The sequence below is a fragment of the Malania oleifera genome, chromosome 4 (assembly GCF_029873635.1).
Source record: "Malania oleifera isolate guangnan ecotype guangnan chromosome 4, ASM2987363v1, whole genome shotgun sequence".
In the NCBI taxonomy this organism is placed as follows: Eukaryota; Viridiplantae; Streptophyta; class Magnoliopsida; order Santalales; family Ximeniaceae; genus Malania; species Malania oleifera.
The window spans coordinates 45,937,628-45,964,276 of NC_080420.1; the positions used below are offsets into that span (position 1 = coordinate 45,937,628).

The window sequence follows — 26,649 nt, forward strand, 5'->3', positions numbered from 1 at the left end:
AGAATTGATCTGTTGTTCTGGGGACATTGAAGGAAAACACAAAAATTCTCAAAATTAATTCTTTTAGAGTGATGCCATGTGATTTTTAAATGCACTTGCTAATTTAGTGAGTGCTAATGTGTTGCTTGTGTGGGTTACTATAGTCACACATTCTCTAGCGATAAAATGTTCAGTTTAGTTTAGTTGGTTTTTTTTTTAAGAGGAGAAATTCATTAGTGAAAACGAGAGAGAATTACAAATGGCGGAGATGATGGAATCCTCCAAGGATTTGCTAACAGCTATCACACAAAATCAATTGCATCATGCATGCATCACGCGTGTTTCTAATCTCGTTCAATATTATAATTTACAATACACCCTACTCTTAAATTTTTCAACAATATCTATGTCTATACTTTTTATTATTATATTTTATTATCATAATTTTTTTTATTATTATTATTTAAAAAATTGTTTAATTCTAAAAAGTGTGAATCTTAAAGTCAACATGAAATTTAGTAATTTGTTCAATGAACTAAAAATTGATTTATTTTAATTTAATGATATTATATCATTTGTAAAGTAATCTTACAATAAAATTCGTTTATATGTTATTTGTGTAAAATACATGAATTCAAAGTTTTGAGTTTGAAGGTGTACATTTAAATAAAACTCATTAAATTTCATATTATCTTTCAAATCTATATTTGGAATTTAGAATCTAAACTTCAAAAAAATTTGACATTAAATAAGTGTATGTTAACATTTCTTATTGTTAATTAAGAATTGTATAGATCTTAAAAAGGAACCTTAGCCTTCCAAATGTCACTGTTCAAAGGAAAAAGGAAAAAGGGGGCAAGAGTATGAAGGTTTCAAAAAATGAAGGAAAAATGACTCATTAAATTTCACGTTTTTTGTAATTATTTAAAAAATTTTAAATAGGAAAAAAAAAATATTTGCACAAGAAAAGAGTGCCAAAACTTTTTATTGTTCATTTATTTTATGCAAATTTTGTAAACTAAAAAATTAACTAACTTTTTTGTAGTTCTTTGCAGAACTAAAATAGAAAATGATTTTTTTTTTTCAGGTAAATAGTGTCGGTCAGATGTCATAATTAGTTTTTAATTATGACATGATTTTATATTATTGTTGTAGATATTCTGTGATTAGTAGGCTGATTGTAGTTGATATTCTGTAATTAATAAGCTGCTTGTAATTGTCTTTATTAGTCTCCTAGATGGCTGTAATTGCTGATTTTTAGCCTTGTAACTAATGTTTTTATTTGCTATGTAATAGGAGAACCCTTAATTTGCACAAGAAACACTCAATTGATTTCAATTTGAAAAATTACAGAGGAATTCAAAATACACAAACACTCATTCTCACTGGTTAATGTCTTTCTCTACACCACATATTATGTTACACACACACACACACACACATCTATTTATAGCAAGACTAGAGTAATATAATCAACATTGGTGGCTGAAGTTGGTGAGATTTTGGTGAGGTTGCTGTTGACTCTAGCCCAAATTCAGCAAAAGTGGGCTGTCAGTCATCTCCAGTCAAGTTTAATTTTCAACATCCCCCCTTTAAACTTGACTCTCCTTGTTTTGTCATTCTGAATATTGTCTTCAGTCTTGCAAAAATATCATGCCTGAGTGGTTTCGTGAAAATGTCAACAATTGATCATACGTTCTGCAAGATATTAGCTCTACTTTTTTGTTCTTGACATGCTCTTTGATAAAATTATAATGAGTATCAATATGTTTGCTTTTTTCATGGTAAACTGGATTCTTTGCAATTGTAATCGCTGATCTGTTTTCTATGTAGACTTTTGTGGCGTTATTTTGAAGAAATCTAAGATACTTCAGTACATTCTTGATTCATATACGATGACAAACAGCTGAGTTAGTAGCAACATATTCAACTTCACATGATGACAATGTTATGATAGGTTGCTTCTTTGATGACCACGTAAACATTGTATCTCCTATGAAAAATGTGAATCTAGTCGTACTTTTTCTTTCATGAAGATCTCTTCCTCAATTGTTATCTGAATTGTCGATAAGTTTACAATCACCTTTGATGAATAGAACATACCATCGGTGATGATACCCTTAACATAACGGAGTATCCTTTTCACTGTATTTAGGTGGGACATGTCAAGAGTCTCCATGTACATGCTGATAAGTCCAACTCTATAGAGTATGTCTAGTCTAGTGCACGTTAAATACCTCAAACTTTTAACCAAACTCTTGAAATATGTGGGGTCAACATCTCTATGTTCATTCTTTCTCAACTCCAATCTCGTTTCAACCGGAGTTGTCACATGATTGCATTTGTCCATCCCAAACTTCTTCAGTACTTCTTTTGCATAGTGGTTCTGAGAGATGAAGATTCTCTTCTCACTTTACATGACTTCTATGCCAAGGAAATGAGCCCTCTGGCCAATATTTGTCATTTCGAACTCTTTGACAATGCTCATCTTGAAAGCGGCAAATATCTCTAGATTGTTGCCAGTGAAAATTAGATCATCAACATATAGGCAGACATTCAGCATGCTTTCTTTTGTCTCCATCTTCACGTATAGCGCATGCTCGTAGGGACACTTCTCAAATTCATTCTCTGGAAATAGCCATCAATCCACATGTTCCACGCACGAGGTGCCTATTTCAAGCCATAGAGTGCTTTGTTCAATTTGTACACTCCATCTTCTTTTCCCTTGTTCACATATCCAGATAGTTGATCGATATAAATATCTTCTTCTAGAAAATCGTTCAGAAATGCTGATTTCACGTCCAACAGGTAAATTTTTCATCCATTTTGTGCTGATAGTGAAATTAGTAATCTGATGGTTTCAAGCCTGGCAACTGGGGTAAAGATTTCTCCATAATCAATCCCTTCTTTTTGCTTGAAGTACTTGGCGACAAGTATTGTTTTGTATCTTTGAACTTCTCTTAGAGCGTTCTTCTTCCTCTTGTAGACCCATTTCACACCAATAGTTTTGCGGCCCTTCGAGAGATTCGTCAGCTCCCTAGTCTTGTTCTTCTCGATGGATTGAATCTCCTCATCCATTGCTTTTCTCCATTTGTCTTCTCCGTTAGCCTTCTCAAAGCTAACGGGATCGCTAGTTAACAATAAATAATATAGTGTAACATACTCTTTTATTGGTTCTATAGTTTTATACAGATCAACTAGATTACGAGCTCCTCTAGGCCTCATGTTTGAGATTTCACACTCAATTAATGATGGAGATTCATTCCTCTGTGGTGAACCGTGTGGAGGTATTTGCAGTTCGGGAACTTGTGACTCGATAACCACTTCTCTTGTCTATGTGGGTTCTTCTCCTTCAAACTTCAATTCCGCATCTTTGGAAGATTCAGTTTGTCCCACTTCTCGGATTCATTTTCTTCAAAAATGACATCCCGACTATGAATAACTTTCTTATTGATGGGATTGTAGAGTCGATATCACATGGTGTTGTCACTATATCCAACAATGATATATTTCTCTTCTTTATTTTTCAACTTTGTCCTTCTTGTCTTTGGGATTTTGGCGTAGGCTATGGAGCCAAACACTCTAAGATGACTCACATTGGGCTTGTGAGTACTCTAGGTTTCATGTGGCGTCTTTGTATCAAGACGCTTCATAGGACACCTATTAAGCAGATAAATTGCACATGATACTGCCGTGCTCAAAAACTCTTGGGCACATTCTTATCATTTAACATTTCTCTTGGTCATGTTAAGGATTGTGTGGTTCTTCCTTTTAGTTACACCGTTCAACTGGGGAGTGTAGGTCGGTGTGAACTATTTTTGAATTCCTTTGCCTAAGGAATTCTAGGAAAGTTTCGTCCTTATACTCTCCTCCTTGGTCTGATCGGAATGGCTTGATGTGATAGCCACTCTGTTTTTCCACAAGGGCTTTGAACTCTTTGAACTTGTCGAACACATCTGACTTCTTTTTGAGGAAGTAGACTCAAGTCTTCCTACTGTAATCGTCAATGAAGGTGAGGAAGTATTAGTTCTGTCCATTTGAAAACGAGCTCAATGGACCACACACGTCTGTGTGTACTAGCTGGAGCGTTATGGTAGATCTCCAGTCGATGTATTTTCTAAAGCTGTTTTCGTGTTGCTTGCTTAGAACATAGTTTTTACATATCATATTCGGGCGATGGATGTTGGGTAAGCCTTTCACCATCTTCTTGCTTCTCAACTATTTCAAACTTTCAAAATTCAGATATTCGTACCTGAGATGTCATAGTCTGTCTTTGTTTTTGATGATAGCGCTCAAACACCTTGACATATCATGTTGAATGACGAGCGGAAACATTCGATTTTTTGCTATTTGTACTCGAGTAACGAGCTTATCTCGAGCGTCTAATATCACCATCTGCTTATCTTTAAGGCTAATTCGGTAGCTTTTCTCTACAAACTGTCTGAGACTAAGTATATTAGTCTTCATGGCTGGCACATAGTACATGTTGGAAATAAAAACATGGTCTCCATCCTTCATCTTGATTAGGACATTTTCTATTCCTTGAACTGGGACTTGATCATCAAATGATATCTCTTCCAAAACTTTCTCATCAAGTTCATTAAATAGGTTCTTTCTACCAGTCTTGTGATTGTTGACTCCAGAGTTAAGGTACCAAACATTTTGACCCTGGTGGGTTGAATTGTGTGCCATCAACATCAACGATTCTCCTTTGGCTTTCTCCTTTTCTGTTAAGTTAGCATTTTAATTTACTTCATGATTTTAGGGACTACCTCTGCACTCATTGTTGTACTGTCCATACTTGTGGTAGTTGTAGCACTGAACGTTTCTCTTGTCTATATTCGGATGATTATTGTATCCCCCTCTTCTTCCTTGTCCTCTGTCTCGAGGGACATAGTTCTGTTGATTGCATCCTTTTCTAGAGGGACTTCTTCCGCCTCTGCCCCCTTCTCTGAATTCAAAATTTTCAAAATTTCTTCCACAAGATCCTAAGCCTCGTCCTCTTCCTCGCTATGATGTCCCCCCTTTGTCATATCTATCTGTAGTGAGGGACAACTTCGTTTGGAGGGCTTGCTCTAGTGTTTTATCTTCACTCCTTCTGTTGACTTTTTGCTCATGGGCTTGGAGTGAGTCCATAAGTTTTTCTACGAACATGGTTTCTAGATCTTTTGTTTCTTTAATGGTCACAACTATATAATTAAATTTTGGATCCAAAGAACGTAAAATTTTATCACAAATTATCTCGTCGTTGAGAGTCTCTCCATTTCTTCTCAATTGATTTGATATTACCATAACTCGTGTATAGTAATCAACAATAGATTCAGTAGATTTCATTCTTAAAGATTCGAAATTATCTCGTAATGTTTAAAGACCAATCTTTTTCACTTTGTCTGCACCTTTGTGTGTTCGATGGAGAGATTTCCAAACTTCTTTAGACGTCTTGGCGGAGGTGATGATTTCAAACGTGACCTCATTAAGGCCTTGGTAGATTATGGACTTTGCCTTGCAATCCTTCTTTCTATCGACTCGCAAGATCGTTATTTGAGCGTCAGACATAGTTATTTCATCTTCTTTTGATGGGGCTTCTCTATACCCATCTTCAATGATGCCCATGACATCCTGAGCACCTAGTACGGTTCTCATTTGAATAGGCCAATTGTCATAGTTCTCCCGTGTCAGCTTTGGAATAACATCTTGTGTATTACCGTTGGCCATTAGATTTAATATATAAAAAAATATAGAGTGATAGAGATTGATTTTTAAAAATTTGATGCCACCAGCGTCTTCAGAAGGTCGAAAAATCTTAGGAACCGGTTTTGTGTTGCAAAGAACTTGTCAAAATGACACTGAACTGGCTAAAAAAAAAAATTTCTGAACTGGTTTGACTTAACAGCCAAAATACGGCGTCAATGAACACCGCTAGAGCCACATGGCATTTTCTGGGCCTGCTGCGTGTCGACGACTGGACACGAGTCGGTCTATCGGGTCGGGTCGAGTCGTATTTGGGTCACTTGTTCGGGTTGCTGGGTTGGGTCGCAAATCGGGTGTTCGTGTGTCCGGGTCGAATCTCACCAGCCGGGCGAAAAAGACGCATGCGGGCGCGTGAGGGGGCGTGATGTCGGCGGTTAGTATCCTCGCCTACGCTTGTAGAGGACGCTCTTTCATCTCTCGGCGCGTGTAGAGGCTCTGGGACTCCGTTTGAGACGTGGTTTCCACCTTTGGACTCTTCTCGATGTGAATTTCACAATAGTGTGCTCAATTTTTGATTTAGAGTAACTTCAAATGTGGGAAAAAAATCGAATTTCCCTTCTGTTCGCCTCTGTTTGGCAAATTTTGGCAAACCTGAAGCTTTGATACCACGAATGGGTGGAAGGGACTCACTAAATCACAGGTTGTGATTGAAACTTAGTGAGGATAACACTCAATTTGCACAATAAACACTTAATTGATTTCAATCTAAAAAATTAAAATACAAACAACTTCTCTCTTCTCACTGGTTATTCACCCTTTCTACACCATATTTTACATTACATGCACACATCTATATATAGCATTGGATGGACAGTAGGTGGAGATTATAATCAACAATGGTGAGCTAGAGTTGGTGAGGTTGCTGTCGACTCCAGCCCAAATTTAATAGAGGTGGGCTGTTAGCCATCTCCAGTCAATACCACGAGGAAGCGCTTACAACAAAATAGGTTGAAGATAATCAAGTATTAAGGATAACAAGGCGTTGAGAATCCCTTCTATGCTTCGTAAATCTATTTCCTACTTTGATTCAATTTTATAACTCAACTAAAAAAGTTTCACATGTCAAACCTTTAATCGGAAAGTATTTCTTTGAAGAACAAATGATAAGAAAATGTATTTGATATGCATTAAACACTTTTTCCTTGAGAACAAGAAGATGTTATCTTATAAGTTATCCAAAATCGACAATATATCTACTGACAATATTGCAGTAAAAGATCAACTTATAAAATAAAACTATGATTAAAAAGAAATCGCATAAAGAAAGCATGACTGAATTTATACGAACATGAAAACTATAATCTTTGGTTTAATTGAAACTGAAAATGATAAAACGCTTCATACATAATAAAAAATGTTACGTTTATTAAACTCCAATTTGAATCAAAGTAGAGAAGTATAAATACTACACATAGAGGTTCATCTTTGGCCTTATTAAGAACTCTAGCTTAACTTACAATTCATCTCACAAACTTGAGAGAGAAGTTCTACAACAATTTTAGGAGAAGAATGGTCAGAATTTTGTGTGAGGTGTTCAAGAATCTCACCTTGATTTTCCAATAATTTTCTCGTTTGAAGAACTTAGGGAAATAACACCTGTACCGGAAACTTCTTCTTAGGCTCTTGTGGAGAGCCATCTCCAGGAGTAGTGCTTTTGTTGCATGGCAGAGTTGATCCATCTAAAGTTTTGCCGCTTTGAGTCATAATGGCATTAACCCCATTAATATTTTGCTCCTCTTTGGTTGAAGTTTCTACCATATGTTGCCCTTTTGGATTTGACTGAGGGTGCGAAGGAAATTTACCTCGCTCTTGGATTGTCAGAGAACTAGTTAATCTAGTGATTTGACTTTTTATCTCCTTGTTCTCTTCCACCACCTGTGTAAGGACAGATTCAAATTTTTTGTTCGTCTTATTCTACACCTCCGTAAATGCATGTAAAGTGTCTTCTAAAGAAGATCTTGCAGGTGGAGCATTATATTGAGGTGGAGGATGAGATCATTGTGATGGTGCCTCAGCTTTCCAGTTGTTGTGGTTGGATGGTGCAGGCTGATTGGATTCAGACTTCCAACTAAAATTGGGATAGTTTCTCCAGCCAGGGTTGTAAGTGTTGGAGTACAGAAAGTATGGCTTTTGAAACATTCCAAGTGCATTACATTGTTCTTCATACATACCTCGCACCTCTCCATAGGTGGGACATTCCTGAGCTGGGTGGTCCACTTCTCCACAGACAAAGCAAGTGACTTGAGATTCCACTCTAGCGACTGTTTGGATGGGCCGACTATCTCTGCTTTCCAAGGCTTCAAGTTTCTTTGTGACAAGATTCAATTGGGCCTTGAGGTGGACTTCTTCTCGTAGATGGTAGACACCACTAGGTTTTGACCTATTGGCGTTATCAGTAGCACTAGGTCCTGTCCAGGTGTGAGCTTTCTTAGCAAGGTCATTCAAGAATTCAATTGCTTCATCAAGATCTTTTTGGAGAAACTCTCCATTTCACATTATCTCCACGAACTGGTGCTCCCTAATTGTGAGTCCTTCATAAAAGCAGCAAACTAGGCGTCAATTCTTATACCTATGGTGTGGGCACAAATTTAACAATTCTTTAAACCTTTCCCATGCTTGGTATAAGGTTTCACTATCTTTTTGGGCAAAGGTTGAGATTTGTCTTTTCAAATTATTGGTCTTTTGGTGCGGGAAATATTTATTAAAGAAAGCTTCAGTCATTTTGCCCATGTACCTATGGATCTCGGTCTCAAAGAGTATAACCAACTCTTTGCTATGTCTTTTAAAGAGAATGGGAAAAATTTTAGTGTAATAGAATCTATGGCATTGGGTTGGCTATAAAAAGTGGCCACTACCTCCTCAAGTTCCCTAACATGTACATATGGATTTTCACTTTCTAATCCATGAAAGGTGGGTAGGAGTTGGATCATGCCTGGTTTGAAATCTAGTTGTGGAGTGTTTGCGGGAAACATGATACATGATGGAGTGGCTATACGGGTTGGGTGCAAGCAGTCCTTCAAGGACCTTGCAGGATTAGGCTCAAGTTCATTCATGGTAGTAGGTTTGTCAGACAATTTTATGCTTGACCAAGAATCAGATGAGGTCTCACTAGTAGTGGGGCTTGGTTGTTGCTCGATTTCAACTCTTCTGACAAGTCTTCCACGCTCGATTCTCTGCCAAAACATACACCCAAAACAAAGGAAACTTATTTTTTTTTTTTTTAGAACATAAACTATAAAAAAAAAAAAAAAATCTATTAGAAAGAACTTTAACAAGAGAATAAAATGAAACTAGGAGGCATAGCCATCCATAGAAGAGAAAAGAAAAATAATTAAAGACGGCTCAACCAACCACACAAAATAATAATAATAATAAGAAATAGGTGGCTTAGCTGTCCATAAAATTAATATTAATAATGGAAAAATAAGAGACGTGAGAAATTACAAGTAAAAGTAAGAGGCTCAGCCTTCCATTAAAAGAAAAGAAAAAGGAAGGAAAAAAAAAAAAACGGGACGGTAGCAGCAAAAATTTGACAACTTCACCAACTAGCCCACCATTGTTGATATTCACTTATCGTTAGATGCTTTGCCATAAATAGATGTGTGTGTAATGTAAAATGTGGTGTAGAGATGGTGAATAACTAGTGAGTGAGAGATTTGTATTGAGAATTCCTTTGTATTTTGTTTCGGATTATTTATTGAAATCAATTGAGTGTATTTGTGTGCAATCCTCATTAAGTTTTAATCACAACGAGTGATTGAGTGAGTCCCCTCCACCCATCAGTGGTATCAGAGCGCTTAGATTTGTTGAAATTCGCCAAACATAAGCGAACAAGGAGAAATTCAAAATTTCTCCCAAATTTGAAGTTGCTCAAAATCCAAAATTGAGCATATTATTGTGAAATTTGTGTCGAGACGAGTTCAGCGGTGAAAACCGTGCTTCAAACGGAGTTTGGGAGCCCCCACACGCGCTCTTAGGCGCCGATAGATGAAACAAAGCCCTCCACACGCACCGCATGCGCCAGCGATGATACCGACCGCCGACGCCACACCCCTCTCGCGCTTGCACGCGTCTTGTTTGCCCAGCTTGTGAGATCTGATCCGGATACACGAAAATCTAATCCGCAGCCCGACCCAGCAACTCGGATCTGGACCCGCGAGCATGACGCGACTCGGTTGACGGACCCGCGTCCAATCGCCGACATGCGGCACACCCAGAAGTGGCCACATGGCCCTAACGGTAGTTACTGACGCCATTAAACTCCATTAAGTCAAATCGTTTTAAAAAAAATCGGTCTAAAACTTCTTTTAACCGGTTCAGTGATTTTTAAACCAATTCTTTGCAACCAAAAACCAGTTTCTAAGGTTTTTTTGACCTTCTGAAGACCCTGGTGGCATCAGATTTGCCAAAATCAATCTCTATCACTATGTTTTTTGATATATTAAACTCGATGGCTAACGGTACTACACAAGCTGTTATTCCAAAGCTGACACGGAAGAACTATGACAATTGGTCTATTCAAATGAGAGCCCTAGTAGGTTCTCAGGATGTCATGAACATCGTTGAAGATGAGTACAGAGAAGCCCCATCAAAAGAAGATGAAACAACTATGTCTGACGCTTAAATAACGATCTTGCGAGCCAATAGAAAGAAGGATTGTAAGACGAAGTCCATAATCTACCAAGGCCTTGATGAGGTCACGTTTGAAATCATCGCCTCCGCTAAGACGTCTAAAGAAGTTTGGGAATCTTTCCATCGAACACACACAAGTGCAGACAAAGTGAAGAAGATTGGTCTTCAAACATTACGAGGTAATTTCGAATCTTTAAGAATTAAATCTACTGAATCTATTACTGATTATTATACACGAGTTATGGTAGTATCAAATCAATTGTGAAGAGATTCTCAACGACGAGATAATTTGTAAGAAAATTTTGCGATCTTTGGATCTAAAATTTGATTATATAGCTGTGACCATGAAAGAAACAAAAGATCTAAAAACCATGTTCGTAGAAAAACTTGTGGACTCACTCCAAGCCTATGAGCAAAAAGTCAACAGAAGAAGTGAAGATAAAACACTAGAGCAAGCCCTCCAAACGAAGTTGTCCCTCACTACAGATAGATATGACAAAGGGGGGACGTCATAGCGAGAAAGAGGACGAGGCCGAGGATCTTGTGGAAGAAATTTTGGAAATTTTGAATCCTGAGAAGGCGGAACTATGTCCCACGAGACAGAGGACAAGGAAGAAGAGGGGGATACAATAATCATCTGAACATAGACAAGTGAAACGTTCAGTGCTACAACTGCCATAAGTACAGACATTACAACAATGAGTGTAGAGGTAATCCCGAAAATCATGAAGTAAATGAAAATGCTAACTTAGCAGAAAAGAAGAAAGCCGAAGGAGAATCATTGATACTGATGGCACATAATTCAACCCACGAGGACCAAAATGTTTGGTACCTTAACTCTGGAGCCAGCAATCATAAGACTGATAGAAAGAACCTATTTAATGAACTTGATGATAAAATTCAGGGAGAGATATCTTTTGGTGATCTCTCTAAAATCCCAGTTCGAGGAAGGGGAAATGTCATAGTCAAGAGGAAGGATGGAGACCATGCTTTTACCTCCAACGTGTACTATGTGCCAGCCATGAATTAGCCTTAGAAATAAGCAGATGGTGATAACAGACGCTCAAGGTAAGCTCGTTACTCGAGTACAAATGGCAAAGAATCGAATGTTTTCGCTCGCTATTCAACATGATATGCCAAGGTGTTTGAGCACTATCATCAAAGACAAAGACTGGCTATGACATCTCAGATACAAACATCTGAATTTTGAAAGTTTGAAACAGTTGGGAAGCAAGAAGATGGTGAAAGGTTTACCCAACATCCACCACCCAAATGTGATATGCGAAAGCTATGTTCTGAACAAGCAACACAGAAATAGCTTTAGAAAGCAAGCCGACTGGAGATCTATCATGCCGCTCCAGTTAGTACACACAGACGTGTGTGGTCTATTAAGCCCGTTTTCAAATGGATAGAACTGATACTTCCTCACCTTCATTGATGATTATAGTAGGAAGACTTGAGTCTACTTCCTGAAAGAAGTCAGAGGTGTTCGACAAGTTCAAAGAGTTCAAAGTCCTTGTGGAGAAATAGAGTGACTATCGCATCAAGTCACTTCGATTAGACCAAGGAGAAGAGTATAAGGACGAAGCTTTCTTGGAATTCCTTAAGCAATAAGGGATTCAAAAATAGTTCACACCGACCTACACTCCCCAGTTGAACGGTGTAGCTGAGAGGAAGAACCGCACGATCCTTAATATGGCAAATAGCATGTTAAGGGATAAGAATGTGCCCAAGAATTTTTGGGCACAACAGTATCCTGTGCAGTTTATCTACTTAACAGGTGTCCTACGAAGCGTTTTGATACAAAGACGCAACATGAAACCTGGAGTACTCACAAGCCCAATGTGAGACATCTTAGAGTGTTTGACTCCATATCCTACGCCAAGATCCCAAAACCAAGAATGACAAAGTTGGAAGATAAAGAAGAGAAATATATCCTTGTTGGATACAGTGAGAGCACCATGTGATATCGACTCTACAATCCCATTAACAAGAAAGTCATTTACAACCGGGATGTCATTTTTGAAAAAAATGAATCATGGAAGTGGGACCAGGCTGAATCTTCCAAAGATGCAGAATTGACGCTTGAAGGAGAAGAACCCACATAGACAAGAGAAGTGGCTATCGAGTCACAAGTTCCCGAATTGCAGACACTTCCGCATGGTTCACCACAGAAGAATGAATTTCCATCACCAATTGAGCGTGAAATCTCAGACATGAGGCCTAGAGGAGCTCGTAATCTAGTTGATTTGTTAAAATTACAGAACCAATAGAAGAGTATGTTATACTATATTGTCTATTGTTGACTAGCGACTCGGTTAGCTTTGAGAAGGCTAACGAAGAAGACAAATGGAGAAAAACGATGGATGAGGGGATTCAATCCATCGAGAAGAACAAGACTTGGGAGTTGACGAATCTTCCGAAGGGCCGCAAAACTATTGGTGTGAAATAGGTCTACAAGACTAAGAAGAACGCTTTAGGAGAAGTTCAGAGATACAAAGCAAAACTTGTTGCCAAGGGCTACAAGCATAAAGAAGGGATTGATTATGGAAAAATCTTTGCCTCGGTTGCCAAACTTGAAACCATCAGATTACTAATTTCACTATCAGCACAAAATGGATGGAAAGTTTACCAGCTGAATGTGAAATCAGCATTTTTGAACTGTTTTCTGGAAGAAGATATTTATATCGATCAACCATCTTAATATATGAAGAAGAGAAAAGAAGATAGAGTGTGCAAACTGAACAAAACACTCTATGGCTTGAAACAGGCACCTTGTGCATGAAACATGAGGATTGATGACTATTTCCAAAAGAATGAATTTGAGAATTGTCCCTACGAGCATGCACTATACATGAAGATGGAGACATACAAGAGCATGCTGATTGCCTACCTATATGTTGATGATCAAATTTTCACTGGTAACAATCTAAAGATGTTTGCCGCTTTCAAAAGGAGCATGGTTAAAGAGTTCGAAATGACGGATATTGGCCAGATGGCTCATTTCCTTGGCATAGAAGTCGTGCAAAGTGATAAGGGAATCTTCATCTCTCAGAGCCACTATGCAAAAGAAGTACTGAAGAAGTTTGAAATGGACAAATGCAACCCTGTGACAACTCTGATTGAAACGAGATTGGAGTTGAGAAAGAATGAACATGAAGATGTTGACCTCACATATTTCAAGAGTCTGGTTAGAAGTTTGAGGTATTTGACGTACATTAGACCAGACATACTCTATAGAGTTGAACTTATCAGCAGGTACATAGAGACTCTTGACATGTCGCACTTGAATGTAGTGAAAATGATACTCCGTTATGTCAAGGGTACCATCACCGATGGTATGTTCTATTCATCAAGAGGTGATTGTAAACTTATTGGCTATTCAGATAACGATTAAGGAAGAGATCTTGATGAAAGAAAAAGTATAACTAGATTCACATTCCTTATGGAGGATACAACGTTTACATGGTCATCAAAGAAGTAACCTATCGTAATGTTATCATCATGTAAAACTGAGTATGTTGCTGCTTGTTCAGCTGTTTGCCATGGTATATGGATCAGAAATGTACTGAAGTATCTGAGATTTCTTTAAAATAACCCAACAGAAGTCTACATCGACAACCGATCAGCGATTGCACTTGCAAAGAATCTAGTTTATCATGAAAGAAGCAAACATATTGATACTCGGTATCATTTTATCAGGGAGCATGTCAAGAAGAAAGAATTGGAGCTGATATCTTGCAGAACATATGATCAAATTGCTGATATTTTCACGAAGTTACTCAGACATGATATTTTTGCAAGACTGAAGACGATGTTCGGAATGAAAAAGCTAGGAGAGTTAAGTTTAAGGGGGGATATTGAAGATTAAATTTCTGTAAATAGTCATCAATCCTCATGTTCCACGCACAAGGTGCCTACATCAAACCATAAAGTGTTTTCTTCAACTTGTACACTCTATCTTCTTTTCCCTTCTTTATATATTCAGGTGGTTGATCGATATAGATCTCTTTTCTAGAAAATCGCTCAGAAATGCTGATTTCACGTCCAACTGGTAAATCTTCCATCTATTTTGTGCTAATAGTGAAATTAGTAATCTGATGGTTTCAAGCTTAGCTACCAGGGCAAAAATTTCTCTATAATCAATCCTTTCTTTCTGCTTGTAATCCTTGACGACAAGTCTTGCTTTGTATCTCTGAACTTCTCATTGAGCTTTTTTCTTGGTTTTGTAGACCTATTTCACACTAATATTTTTGCAGCCCTTCGGAAGATTTGTCAACTCCCAAGCCCTTTTCTTCTTGATGGATTGAATCTCCTTATCCATCGCTTTTCCCCATTTGTCTTCTTCGTTAGCCTCCTCAAAGCTCGGTCGCTAGTCAATAATAAATAATATAGTGTAACATACTCTTCTATTGGTTCTGTAGTTTCATACAGATTAGCTAGATTATGAGCTCCTCTAGGCCTCATGTCTAAGATTTTACACTCAATTGGTGATGAAGATTCATTCCTCTATGGTGAACTGTGTGGAGGTGTTTGCAGTTTGAGAACTTGTGACTCAATAGCCACTTCTCTTTTCTGTGTGGGTTCTTCTCCTTCAAACATTAATTCTGTATTTTTGGAAGATTTAGCCTGGTCTCACTTTCAGGATTCATTTTCTTCAAAAATGACATCCCAATTGTAAATGTGTGTGTGTGTGTGTGTGTGTACTAGGCCCAAACTCCTCTTACCACATACCATAATACATATAACTTTGAAAAATTAACCATGGAAAAGTCTCAACTCCATATCCTCATAGGTAAAAATATTAATTTGCGGGGTTAGATGTTCACTCATGGAGTTGGAAAACAGACAAACACTCTAGAAAAGGTTACATTTAAGGACAGACGAATAAACTAACTTTGATAAGAAGATGTTTACAACTTTTTTTTTTTTTTTTATCATTGGAAGAACAAATACTAACAAAATAAAATAACTATTCTTACCATGATATTCTCATGGATAAAGAATATTCATGTTATCTATGCTCATCAATAAAACAAATCCTCATTTTAACCAATATTATCCCTTGGCTGATAAGTATCATGTATGGACATTCCTAACAGCAATTAAGCAATCTAACAAAACAGTGAAAGTTCATAAGCTGTTTTCTCATCTTCTTTACTCACCAAAGATGTGTGAGTTTAAAAGGAAAATAAACTTAACCATGGTAATTTTTTCAGCTATATACATTGAACATCCATCTTATCATATGACTTAGCAACGTGCGAATAAAATTTTTAGAAGTTATTCTCTAATAATCAAGATTGAAAATGTGACTAAAACCGAATATTTTGACCAAAACACATGAATAGAACTGCTAAGATTCAAAGTCAATCCGTTCAAACTTGCAATGTACACTTGTTTACATAACAATTACCAAAAACATAAGTGCAAATGTGCAGACGTGCATGAATATGCCACCACCCCTAACCTAAATTTGATAATGTCCTCACTGTCACCAAATATAGCAATGATGTTGTATAAGAACTAGGCATGCAAGGAGATACCAGGGGAACTAAAATAAAAACACACAAAAGAAAAAAAAAAAAAACTATAGTATAGAAAGATAAAACCTGATTAATTAAGGTAGATAGGAGCTACCAAAGTGATCTCCTCATGTTTGTCTACGCTCTCCACAAAATGCTTCAACTGTTGTCCATTAACTTTGAAAATTTTCCCATCTTTTGGATCTTCAATTTTAACAGCATCGTTGGGAAATACTTGTTTCACCAAAAATGGACCGGTCCAGTGGGATCTCAACTTTCCAAGATGGAGATGCAAACGGGAATCATGTAGATGCACTCGTTGCCTTAGCTCAAAATATTTCCTTAGGATCTGCTTATCATAAGCCACTTTCAGTTTATCTTTGTAAATCCTAGAGTTGTCATAGGCATCGTTCCTCAACTCTTCTATTTCTAACAATTGTAACTTCCTTCGAAGACCTGCAGCACCAATATCAAAGTTAAAGGCTTTAACAGCCCAATAAGCTTTATGCTCCAGTTCAATAGGTAGATTACATGCTTTCCCATAGACAAGTCAATACGGAGACATTCCAAGAATAGTCTTGTAAGCAATGCGGTAAGCCCATAATGCATCAGATAGGCGTAAAGACCAATCTTTCCGGTTTGGTTGAACATTTTTTTTTTCCCAAATTCTACTTGACTTCATGATTTGCTAGCTCAGCTCGTCCATTGGTTTGTGGATGATATGCGGTGGAGACCTTGTGAACAACTCCATACTTGTGCATCAAAGCTTCAAAGGAACGATTACAAAAATGTGCTCCTTGGTCAATGATGATGACACGTGGCGTACTATACCTAGACAATACATTCTCTTTCAAAAATTTGATCACAACAGTGTTATCATTAGTACGACGAGACATGGCCTCGATCCATTTGGACACATAGTCAACAACAAGAAGAATATAAAGATAGTCAAGAGAAGAAGGAAAAAGACCCATAAAATCAATACCCCAACAATCGAATATTTCAATGACAAGAATAGGGTTAAGGGGCATCATGTGACGTCGGGTTAGTGCTCCCAACTTCTAGCATTTTTCACAAGAACGATAAAAAACATTAGTATCTTTGAACAAAGTGGGCCAATAAAGACCACACTGGAAAATTTTTGCAACGGTCTTTTTCATAGAGAAATGACCACCACAAGCCTCTGAATGACAAAAGTTCAAGACACTCATTACCTCAGTTTTTGGAATGCATCTTCTCATGATTTGGTCAGGGTAATACATAAATGAATAAGGATCATCCCAATAAAAATTTCTTATCTCGACCAAGAACTTACGTTTATCTTGTGCACTCCAGTTGGATGGAATTTCACCAAAAACCAAGTAGTTGACAATGTGAGAGCATACCATGACATTTGGCTAATGGCAAAAAGTGTTCATCGGGGAAGTCATCTCAAATGGGTGCTTCTTCAGTAGAGTCATTGAACTCTAGCCGAGATAAATAATCAGCAATGACATTTTCCACACCTTCCTTATCCTTGATTGTATGATCAAATTCCTGCAAAAGTAAAACCCACCTAATCAAATGAGTCTTAGCATCCTTCTTAGACAGAAGGTACTTAAGGGCTGCATGGTCAGTAAACACAGTAATAGGTGAACCAATCAAATAAGAATGAAATTTTTCTAAAGCAAAAACAACTGCTAGTAGTTCCTTTTCAGTAGTAGAATAATTTATTTGAGCACTATTTAAGGTTTGACTAACATAATAAACAACAAAGGGCTTCCCCTCCTTCGTTGCCCTAGGACAGCTTCAATAGCATAATTGCTAGCGTCACACATAATTTGAAGTGGAAAGGTCCAATCCGGTGATTGTATGATAGGAGCAGTGGTGAGTTTGCCAACGAGCATTCAAAATGCTTCCTCGCACTCTAAAGTCCAGTTGAACTCTACATCTTTCAACAAGACACAATGGTCGTGAAATAGTGGAGAAAATTTGTATAAACCTCCTGTAGAAGCCAGCATGTCCCAAAAATGATCGAACATCTCTTACCGTCTTAAGAGAAGGTAGTAGAGAGATTAATTCGATTTTGGCCTTGGCAACCTCTATTTTTTTTAAGACACAATGTGCCTTAAGACAATCCCTGAAGGCACCATGAAATGACATTTTTCCCAGTTCAACACAAGTCCTTTTTCTTCATACCTACTCAAAACAACTTTCAAGTTAAGCATACATGAGTCAAAGGAATTACCAAAAATAGTCAAATCATCCATAAAAATTTTCGTGCATTTTTCAACCATATCAAAAAATATACTTCTCATACAACGCTGAAAAGTAACAGACGCATTACATAAACCAAATGACATCCTACGAAAAGCAAAAGTACGAAAAAGACATGTAAAAGTGGTCTTATCCTGATCTTCTATAGCTATCTCTATTTGATAATATCCTGAATATCCATAAGAAAGCAATAGAAGGGATGACCAGCTACTCGTTCTAAGATTTGGTCAATAAAAGGCAATGGAAAGTGGTCTTTCTGGGTAGCAGAATTTAATTTTCTATAGTTGATGCACATTCGCCACCTAGTCACTACCCTAGTTGGAATAGATACTCCATCCTCGTTTTCAACCACAGTCACCCCTGATTTCTTAGGAACTACCTGTGTTGGACTCATCCATTGACTATTAGATATTGGATAGATTATACCCGCATCTAATAATTTTAAGACTCCTTTCTTAAACTTCTTTCATTGTAGGATTAGGTCTTCTTTGGGGGTCTCTACAGGGTTGAGCTCCTTCCTCTAAATGGATCTTATGGAAACAGGAAATACCTTTAATGTCAGTTATGACCCAACCTAGTGTAGATTTGTGTTCTCTTAACAAATTTATCAATTTTTCATCCTGTTAAGCACTAAGTTCAAAAGAAATAATGACAAGAAAGGTATCACCTGTTCCTAAGAATGCATGCTTCAAACCCTTGGGTAGTGGGGAAAGTTCGACTTTTGGTGCTTCCAAGGTCGAGGGTTTCGACTTTTCTCTATCACTTGGCAACTCTTCAAAGCGCGGTTGCCAATATTTCAATCCCTTATCCTGTTTTTCATCAAAATCAACAGAAATATTAATAGTATTTACAGGAAATAGCAATGGATCAGAGTTAGAGTAATGGAGGAGGTAATCTAAAGATTCAAAATCTTTATGCAAGTGTACTTCCTCCTGAACAAGTGTGTCTATCAGGTAGGTTTGATAGAACTCATCCTCGTCTCGTGGTTGCTTTCCAACATTGAAAACATTAACTTTAAGAGTCATGTTCCCAAATGACAGCTTCATGAGGTCATTCCTACAGTTGATCAAAGCATTTGCAGTAGCCAAGAATGGTCTTCCTAAGATCAACAGGATTTTTGAATCTATGTCAACCCTTGATTGAGTATCCAGGACCAAAAAGTCGACGGGATAGTAGAATTTATCAACTTGGAGCAAAACATCTTCCACTATCCCCCTTGGTCGTCATACGGAACGATCGGCCAATTGCAATACCACAGAAGTGGGCTTAATCTCTCTAAGTCCCAGGTGCAGGTACACTGAGTAAGGCATTAAGTTGACGCTTGCACCCAGATCTAGTAAAGCTTGGTTAAACTTGTTTGTCCCAATATGGCAGGTGATTGTGGGACATCCTGGATCTTTGTATTTTGGCAGAGTTTTGTGCTCAATCACCGCGCTCATCTACTCGATCAAGAATGTCGTCTTCTTGACATGGTGCTTTTTCTTCATGGTGCACAGATCCTTGATTACCTTTGCATATGCTGGTACCTATTTGATCACATGTATCAAAGGCAGGTTTACTTTAACTTGTTTGAGGTGTTCAAGAATCTCACCTTGATTTTTCGATAATTTTCCCGTTCGAAGAGCTTGGGGAAATGGCATCTGTACCGAAAACTTCTTCTCAGGATCTTGTGGAGAGGCATCTCCAAGAGTAGTGCTTTTGTCGTTTGGCAGAGTTGATCAATCTAAAGTTTTGCCGCTTCGAGCCATAATGGCATTAACCCCTTTAATATTCTGCTCCAATCTGGTTGAAGTTTCTTCCATATGTCGCCCTTTTGGATTTGACTGAGGGTGAGAAGGAAATTTACCTCGCTCTTGGATTGTTAGAGAACTAGTTAGTCTAGTGATTTGACTTTTTATCTCCTTGTTCTCTTCCACCACTTGTGTAAGGACATATTCAAATTTTTTGTTCGTCTTATTCTCCACCTCCGTAAATGCATGTAAAGTGTCTTCTAAAGAAGATCTTGCAGGTGGAGCATTATATTGAGGTGGAGGATAAGATCATTGTGATGGTGCCTCAGCTTTCCAGTTGTTGTGGTTGGATGGTGCAGGCTGATTGGATTTAGACTTCCAACTAAAATTGGGATAGTTTCTCCAGCCAGGGTTCTAAGTGTTGGAGTACGGAAAGTATGGATTTTGAAACATTCCAAGTGCATTACATTGTTCTTCATACATACCTCGCATCTCTCCATAGGTGGGACATTCCTGAGCTGGGTGGTCCACTTCTCCACAGACAAAGCAAGTGACTTGAGATTCCACTCTAGTGATTGTTTGGATGGGTCGACTATCTCTGCTTTCCAAGGCTTCAAGTTTCTTTGTGACAAGATTCAATTGGGCCATGAGGTTGTCTTCTTCTCGTAGATGGTAGACACCACTAGGTTTTGACCTATTGGCGTTATCAGTAGCATTGGGTCCTGTCCAGGTGTGAGCTTTCTCAGCAAGGTCATTCAAGAATTCAATTGCTTCATCAAGATCTTTTTGGAGAAACTCTCCATTGCACATTATCTCCACAAACTGGTGCTCCCTAATTGTGAGTCCTTCATAAAAGCAGCTAACTAGGCGCTAATTTTTATACCCATGGTGTGGACACAAATTTAACAATTCTTTAAACATTTCCCATGTTTGGTATAGGGTTTCACTATCTTTTTGGGCAAAGGTTGAGATCTATCTTTTCAAATTATTGGTCTTATGGTGCGGGAAATATTTATTAAAGAAAGCTTCAGTCATTTTTGCCCATGTACCTATGGATCTCGGTCTTAGAGAGTATAACCAACTCTTTGCTATGTCTTTTAGAGAGAATGGGAAAAATTTTAGTCTAATAGAATCTATAGAATTGGGTTGGCTATAAAAAGTGGCCACTACCTCCTCAAATTCCCTAACATGTACATATGGACTTTCACTTTCTAATCGATGAAAGGTGGGTAGGAGTTGGATCATGCCCGGTTTGAAATCTAGTTGTGGAGTGTTTGCGGTAAACATGATACATGAGGGAGTGGCTATACAAGTTGGGTGCAAGTAGTCCTTCGTGGACTACACATTAAAGTTGTGACATGAGTTTCTAATTTGACCAAAAGTATGAGTATTAATATAATGGAAGTGTAATGAAGTCTTATGAAGTGTATGAAAATACTAAATTTTTATACTATTATCACGTCTATCTCTGTTGTTCATGAGCAAAGCAAGGGAGATCAATTTTTGATAAAATTGCGCCCTGAATTTGAGGCTACTCGTTCAAATTTAATGAACCAAGATCCTTCACAATTTTTGGATGTTTATTTTGGAGAATTACATCGCCAGGTGCAGCGCCTTCTAATTTTGCTGACTAGGTGAAGGATTATGTTGCCACACTTTATTGGACTGTCTCACTAAATGGTGCTAACAGGGAATATAAGGGTTCAAGGCAAAGGGATCCCATTTCCCTTTATCTCTTTGTTATGGTTGTCGAGATTTTGACTAATCTTCAAAAAGCTTCATAGCATGGTGATTTTAAGTTTCATCATAGATGTGGGAAAATATGGTTAGTAATTTGTATTATATGATGTTTATTTTATGAAGGCTCTAATACCATGTTAAATTTTAGGGTCTACATTTTTTGGTCTTAATGTCTTACCCTTCCATAGGGTTTGTCATCATTATATAGAAGAAGTTTACATAGTTGGTGCTACATTTTCAGCACCTAAATGCTACCAGAAATTCTAGAACATGCTGCTAGAATTTTAGGCACATGTTTAGTGCCAGCATGCTGCCTAATTGCAGCATTATTTACAGCTACACTATAAATATAAAATAAACATCATATAATATAAATTATTAACTATATTTTCCCACGCCCCCCCCCCCCCTCTCTCTCAAGTTGGCGAATGGGTATTTTCCATTCCTAGCTTGGATACAATACTCTGAAACCACTTAACCCCTGCCTGGATATTTTGCAATTTGTTGGGATCGAACAATCTCCTCCGTTTATGTTGTAGCGGTTGTCTCTACAACCTTGTACATCTTTCACGAACAATGATCTCTTGGCAATTAAGGCTGATCACTTGAAACTACCAGCAATGAAGGCTGGTCATGGCAATTAAGGCCGATCACTCGAAACCATCAGTAATGAAGGCTGGCGACCACCAGCAATGAAGGATGAACACGAACAATGATCTCATGGTAGATAAGGTCGATCATTCGAAACCACCAACAATGAAGGCTGGTAGGAAATAAATTTCAGAAATGAAGGTTGAACACAGTTAAGGCAGTGGGGCCAAGGTTTTAGGGGCTATGACTACTAAAAGCAAAGAACTGAAATTGCTTCTAAGAATTTTCAGCAATGAAGGCTGAATAGAAAGATGCAAAAAAGACTCTGTTTTTGAACTAAAACCATAGTGAAATAGCAAAGAAGCAGTAGCAGGCTCTGATACGATGTTGAACTTTAGCAATGAAGGCTCTGATACCATGTTAAGTTTTAAGGTCTACATTTTTTGGTCTTAATGTCTTACCCTTCCAAAGGTTTTGCTATCATTATATAGAAGAAGTTTACATAGTTGGTTCAAGCAAATGATTAATTATCCTAAGTTCTTGTGGATGTGTTATCTATACCTATATTATGGTAATGATCAATGTCTCAATTTTTTTCTATACTTTTGTAGTTGTATTACATGGATTTTTTGTTCATAACACGCACAATGATCTTCCTAGCAAATCTTGCTATGAAATACAGTTGAAACTTGAACGCGTTCTCAACTAGTTGATTCTCCCCACCTGGGTCTATGTAACTAGATATTATATAAATCTATATATTCAAGAAGTTGAATATTCATATACATGTTATCAAGCTTTATGTCGCATTTTCGCAAAACGAGTGTGGTTAGTCTCGACACGTCTGTCACATTGACCTGGACGTGCCAGATTTGACGGTGCCCAAAAACTCCTCTACGGAAGCTTTTTCCTCACTTAGAAGTAAAGTTAGAATTCAAACATAGTAACCTTAGCTCACGGTTTTGCACCCAGGTGTCGAATTCGAGTATACGAGTTCTAAATTGAGTAGGGTCACTCCCGAAACGTCCGTCACATTGAGCTAGACGTGCTGGAGTTGACGGTGCCCAAAAACTCCTCTTTGATTGAAAGTTGTGTAATTAGATGCAAACTTAGTTCATTTTAAATACTCTGGTGTTCAATTCAGGCATACGAGGTCCAAATTGAGTGGGATCAATCTTGACATGTCCGTCACATTGACCTAGACATGTCAAAGCTGACGGTGCCCAAAAGCTCCTCCCTAAGAGTTTTTTCCTAACTTAAAAGTAAAGTTAGAATGTAGACATAATAAACTTAGTTCATCTTAAACACCCAGGTGTCCAATTCGAGTATACGAGGTCCAAATTGAATATGGTCAGTCCCGACACGTCTGTCACATTGAGCTGACGGTGCCCAAAAACTCCTCTTAATTGAAAATTATACACTTAGAGACGAACTTAGTTCATTTTAAGCATTCAGGTGTCCAGTTCGGGTATTTGATGTCCAAACAAAGTGGGGTTAGTCCCAACACGCTTGTCGCATTGACCTGGACGTGCCGGAACTGATGGTACCCAAAAACTCCTCCCTTTTTCTCCACTTAAAAGTAAAATTAGAATACAAATATAGTAAATTTAGTTCATTTTAAGCACTCAAGTGTCCAATTCGAGCATACGAGGTCTAAATCGAGTGGGATCTATCCTGATACGTTTGTTACATTGAGCTGGACGTGCTGAAGCTGTCGATGCTAAAAAACTCCTCCCTAATTCAAAATTATGTGATTAGATGCGAACGTAGTAAACTTAGTTCATTTTAAGCATCCAAGTATCCAATTCGGGCATACGAAGTCCAAACTGAATGGGGTTAGTCCCAACACGTCCGTCACATTGACCTGGACATGCCAGAGATGACGATGCCCAAAAAATCCTCCCTGTGAGCTTTTTCCCCACTTAAAAGTAAAGTTAGAATACAAATATAGTAAGCTTAGTTCATTTTAAGTACCTAGGTATCCAATTGGGGCATACGTGGTCCAAATTGAATGAGATTAGTCCTGACACGTTCGTCATATTGACCTGTACATGCCAGAGCTTACAGTGCCTAAAAACTCCTCTCTGGGAGCTTTTTTCCAACTTAGAAGCAAAGTTAGAATATAAACAAACTTAGTAAACTTAGTTCATTTTAAGCACTTAGCTTACAATTCAAGCATACGAGGTCTAAATCGAGTGAAGTTAATTTCAACTGATCAAAATTAGTTAGTTACAATTATATCATTTCCTTACGCTATGTCTGAATGTCCAATCACTTTACTATCAAATTATTTTTAATTATAGCATATACATATATATGTTCAAACATTGTATATTAGCTAATTTCTTGTATAATTATTATTTTGTAGGGTTTGCGGCTATGAGAACATTACGATGATGTCAAACACTACAATCGGATCGGATACGCGCAACTTTTGACTTTTCCTATATTTCTTGTTATCTGAATAGAATTAATTTGTATATTTGAATTTGAATTTATATTTGTATGTATTTGAATTTTGAACAATTTATATTCTAAGTTTTAATAATTTATGAATGTTTTAGTAATTTTCATTTAATTTTATGTGTGCTAAAATGTAATTAAAGGTTTTTACAAGAATTTTTAATTTTTTTTTAATTATTTCAAAGTATTAGTGACGATTTAAAAAACCGTTACTAATAATAGAAGGATGAAGTATTAGAAATTGTCACTATAGAATCAACATATTCTAGATTAAAATTCGTCGCTAAAGACCAAATATTAGTAATGGTTTTATAACCGTTACTAATATTTGCCCTATTATTAGTGACAGTTTTAATAATCGTCACTAAAAGAATAACATTAACGATGGTTTATTGACTGTTACTAATAGTGGAGTATTAATGACGAATTTGAGTCGAGAATTCGTATAATTTATAGTGACCGTTGTAGGCTATTAGTGACAGTTTTTTTTCTGTCACTAATACTCTACTATTAGTGACAATTTGTATAATTTGTTACTAATAAGTATTTGTCGTCGCATATATGGTGACTAATTTAAAGTTGTCACTAATAATGATCGAATTGTGATTAATGCTGTTAGTGACAGTTTTTTGTTTATTAGTGACGGTTTGAAGCCGTCACTAATACCCTTGTTTTTTCTAGTGTATCAAAATATTATTAAATATAGTATATAGAATGAAGTTGATTGTATAATAAAATATCGAATATTAGAAAATCAAATTACTAGATATAAAGAATCCAAAAACTTATTATATAAATCAATACTTGATTAAAAATTCTACTAAGCACAAGTCAAAAACCTAACCTTGAGAATATTTTAGAACTAGTTTGTGAGTTTAATTATAATGTAACTTTGATTTTTTCAAATTAAAAAGTAATTTAGGGATGTAGAATTTTTCAATTACCTAATTTGAATTAGGAGAGTATCAAAATTAAATCAATTTTTCCATTAAAATTCACTCTCTTTTGTTTCTATATCATGCTTGACCATAATGAATGACCAATGTAAATCCGCTTTAAGTCAAAGCATTAAAATTTAAGCATCCTGTTGCATTAAATATTTTTAGAACTATGTTGTCAAATCAGGTTCTTTGGTATGTTCTTTATAAGTTAACTTTGTCATGACAAAATATTAATGAATAGATAATGAGGCTATTGTGTATACTGTTATATTGTAAGATTCTATAAAAATACTTGAAAAAAAATGATTGAAAATAGATGTCACTTTCATTACCCCTCACTATTTCTTTGCAAATTTAAATTATGGTTTGATATATTACATGGACAAGCATTGTGGCTACATAGCTGCGCTCTTTAGTGGGCATTAAAGAGGGTAGATTTAGTTGGTCTCGATACTACAATGACATTGATGAACATGACAACGACAGCCATGGGCAATTTGCAAGGCAAAGTTAGTTTGAAAAGCATAGGTTTCATCTATGATCAAAATTTTTTTCTTTCATTATTTAATTGTTGGTTTGTATCCATCTTTTGCTAGCTTATCTAGACATTTTCCTTTAATATTTTAGTTGTTTTCTTGTGTTATGACACAAAACCTACATGAAGTTTGTCATTGTATGAAATGATATTTGGTATGCTCTTTGGGATTTTTTTTTCACTCTCATGCCCGTTATCTAATGGGTTTTAGAGGACTATAAATGTTTGTGCTATACTTTTTGAATAGTAGAAACCTTCGTATCTTTGTACAATTTTGTTATGGATATATTTAAAATTATCAATGGCAAAATTTCTCGCAGATGTTGAAACTAATAAATACTTCATGACCTAATGCACATGCAAGCTTGTATATGCTCGATGTAGTTTCATGAAATTTCACCTATCTTTGATGTACTGTCTTTGATGTATATTTGGGTCACAATGACTTTAGATTAGTTGACATGCCAAGAACTTGAGTTGATGATTTCATTAAATGTCATTAAATA

The 26,649-nt window shown here is 36.9% G+C and overlaps 1 protein-coding gene and 2 non-coding genes across 4 annotated transcripts in view; all 3 read left to right on the forward strand.

The window, feature by feature from the left end:
- The window catches only part of LOC131153256 (sulfhydryl oxidase 2-like), a 46,994-nt gene extending 22,223 nt beyond the window's left edge, over positions 1–24,771 (forward strand). For both annotated transcript variants that reach the window (XR_009136199.1, XR_009136200.1), the window contains one exon: positions 24,573–24,771. The gene's annotated coding sequence lies outside the window, so the exon portion shown is untranslated. The remainder of the gene's footprint in view (positions 1–24,572) is intronic.
- Positions 8,298–8,403, forward strand: LOC131154738 (small nucleolar RNA R71). The gene has a single exon (XR_009136648.1). It is a non-coding gene; the product is annotated as a small nucleolar RNA R71 (small nucleolar RNA).
- On the forward strand, positions 20,754–20,860 carry LOC131154641 (small nucleolar RNA R71). The gene has a single exon (XR_009136558.1). It is a non-coding gene; the product is annotated as a small nucleolar RNA R71 (small nucleolar RNA).
- Positions 24,772–26,649: the final 1,878 nt, after the last annotated feature.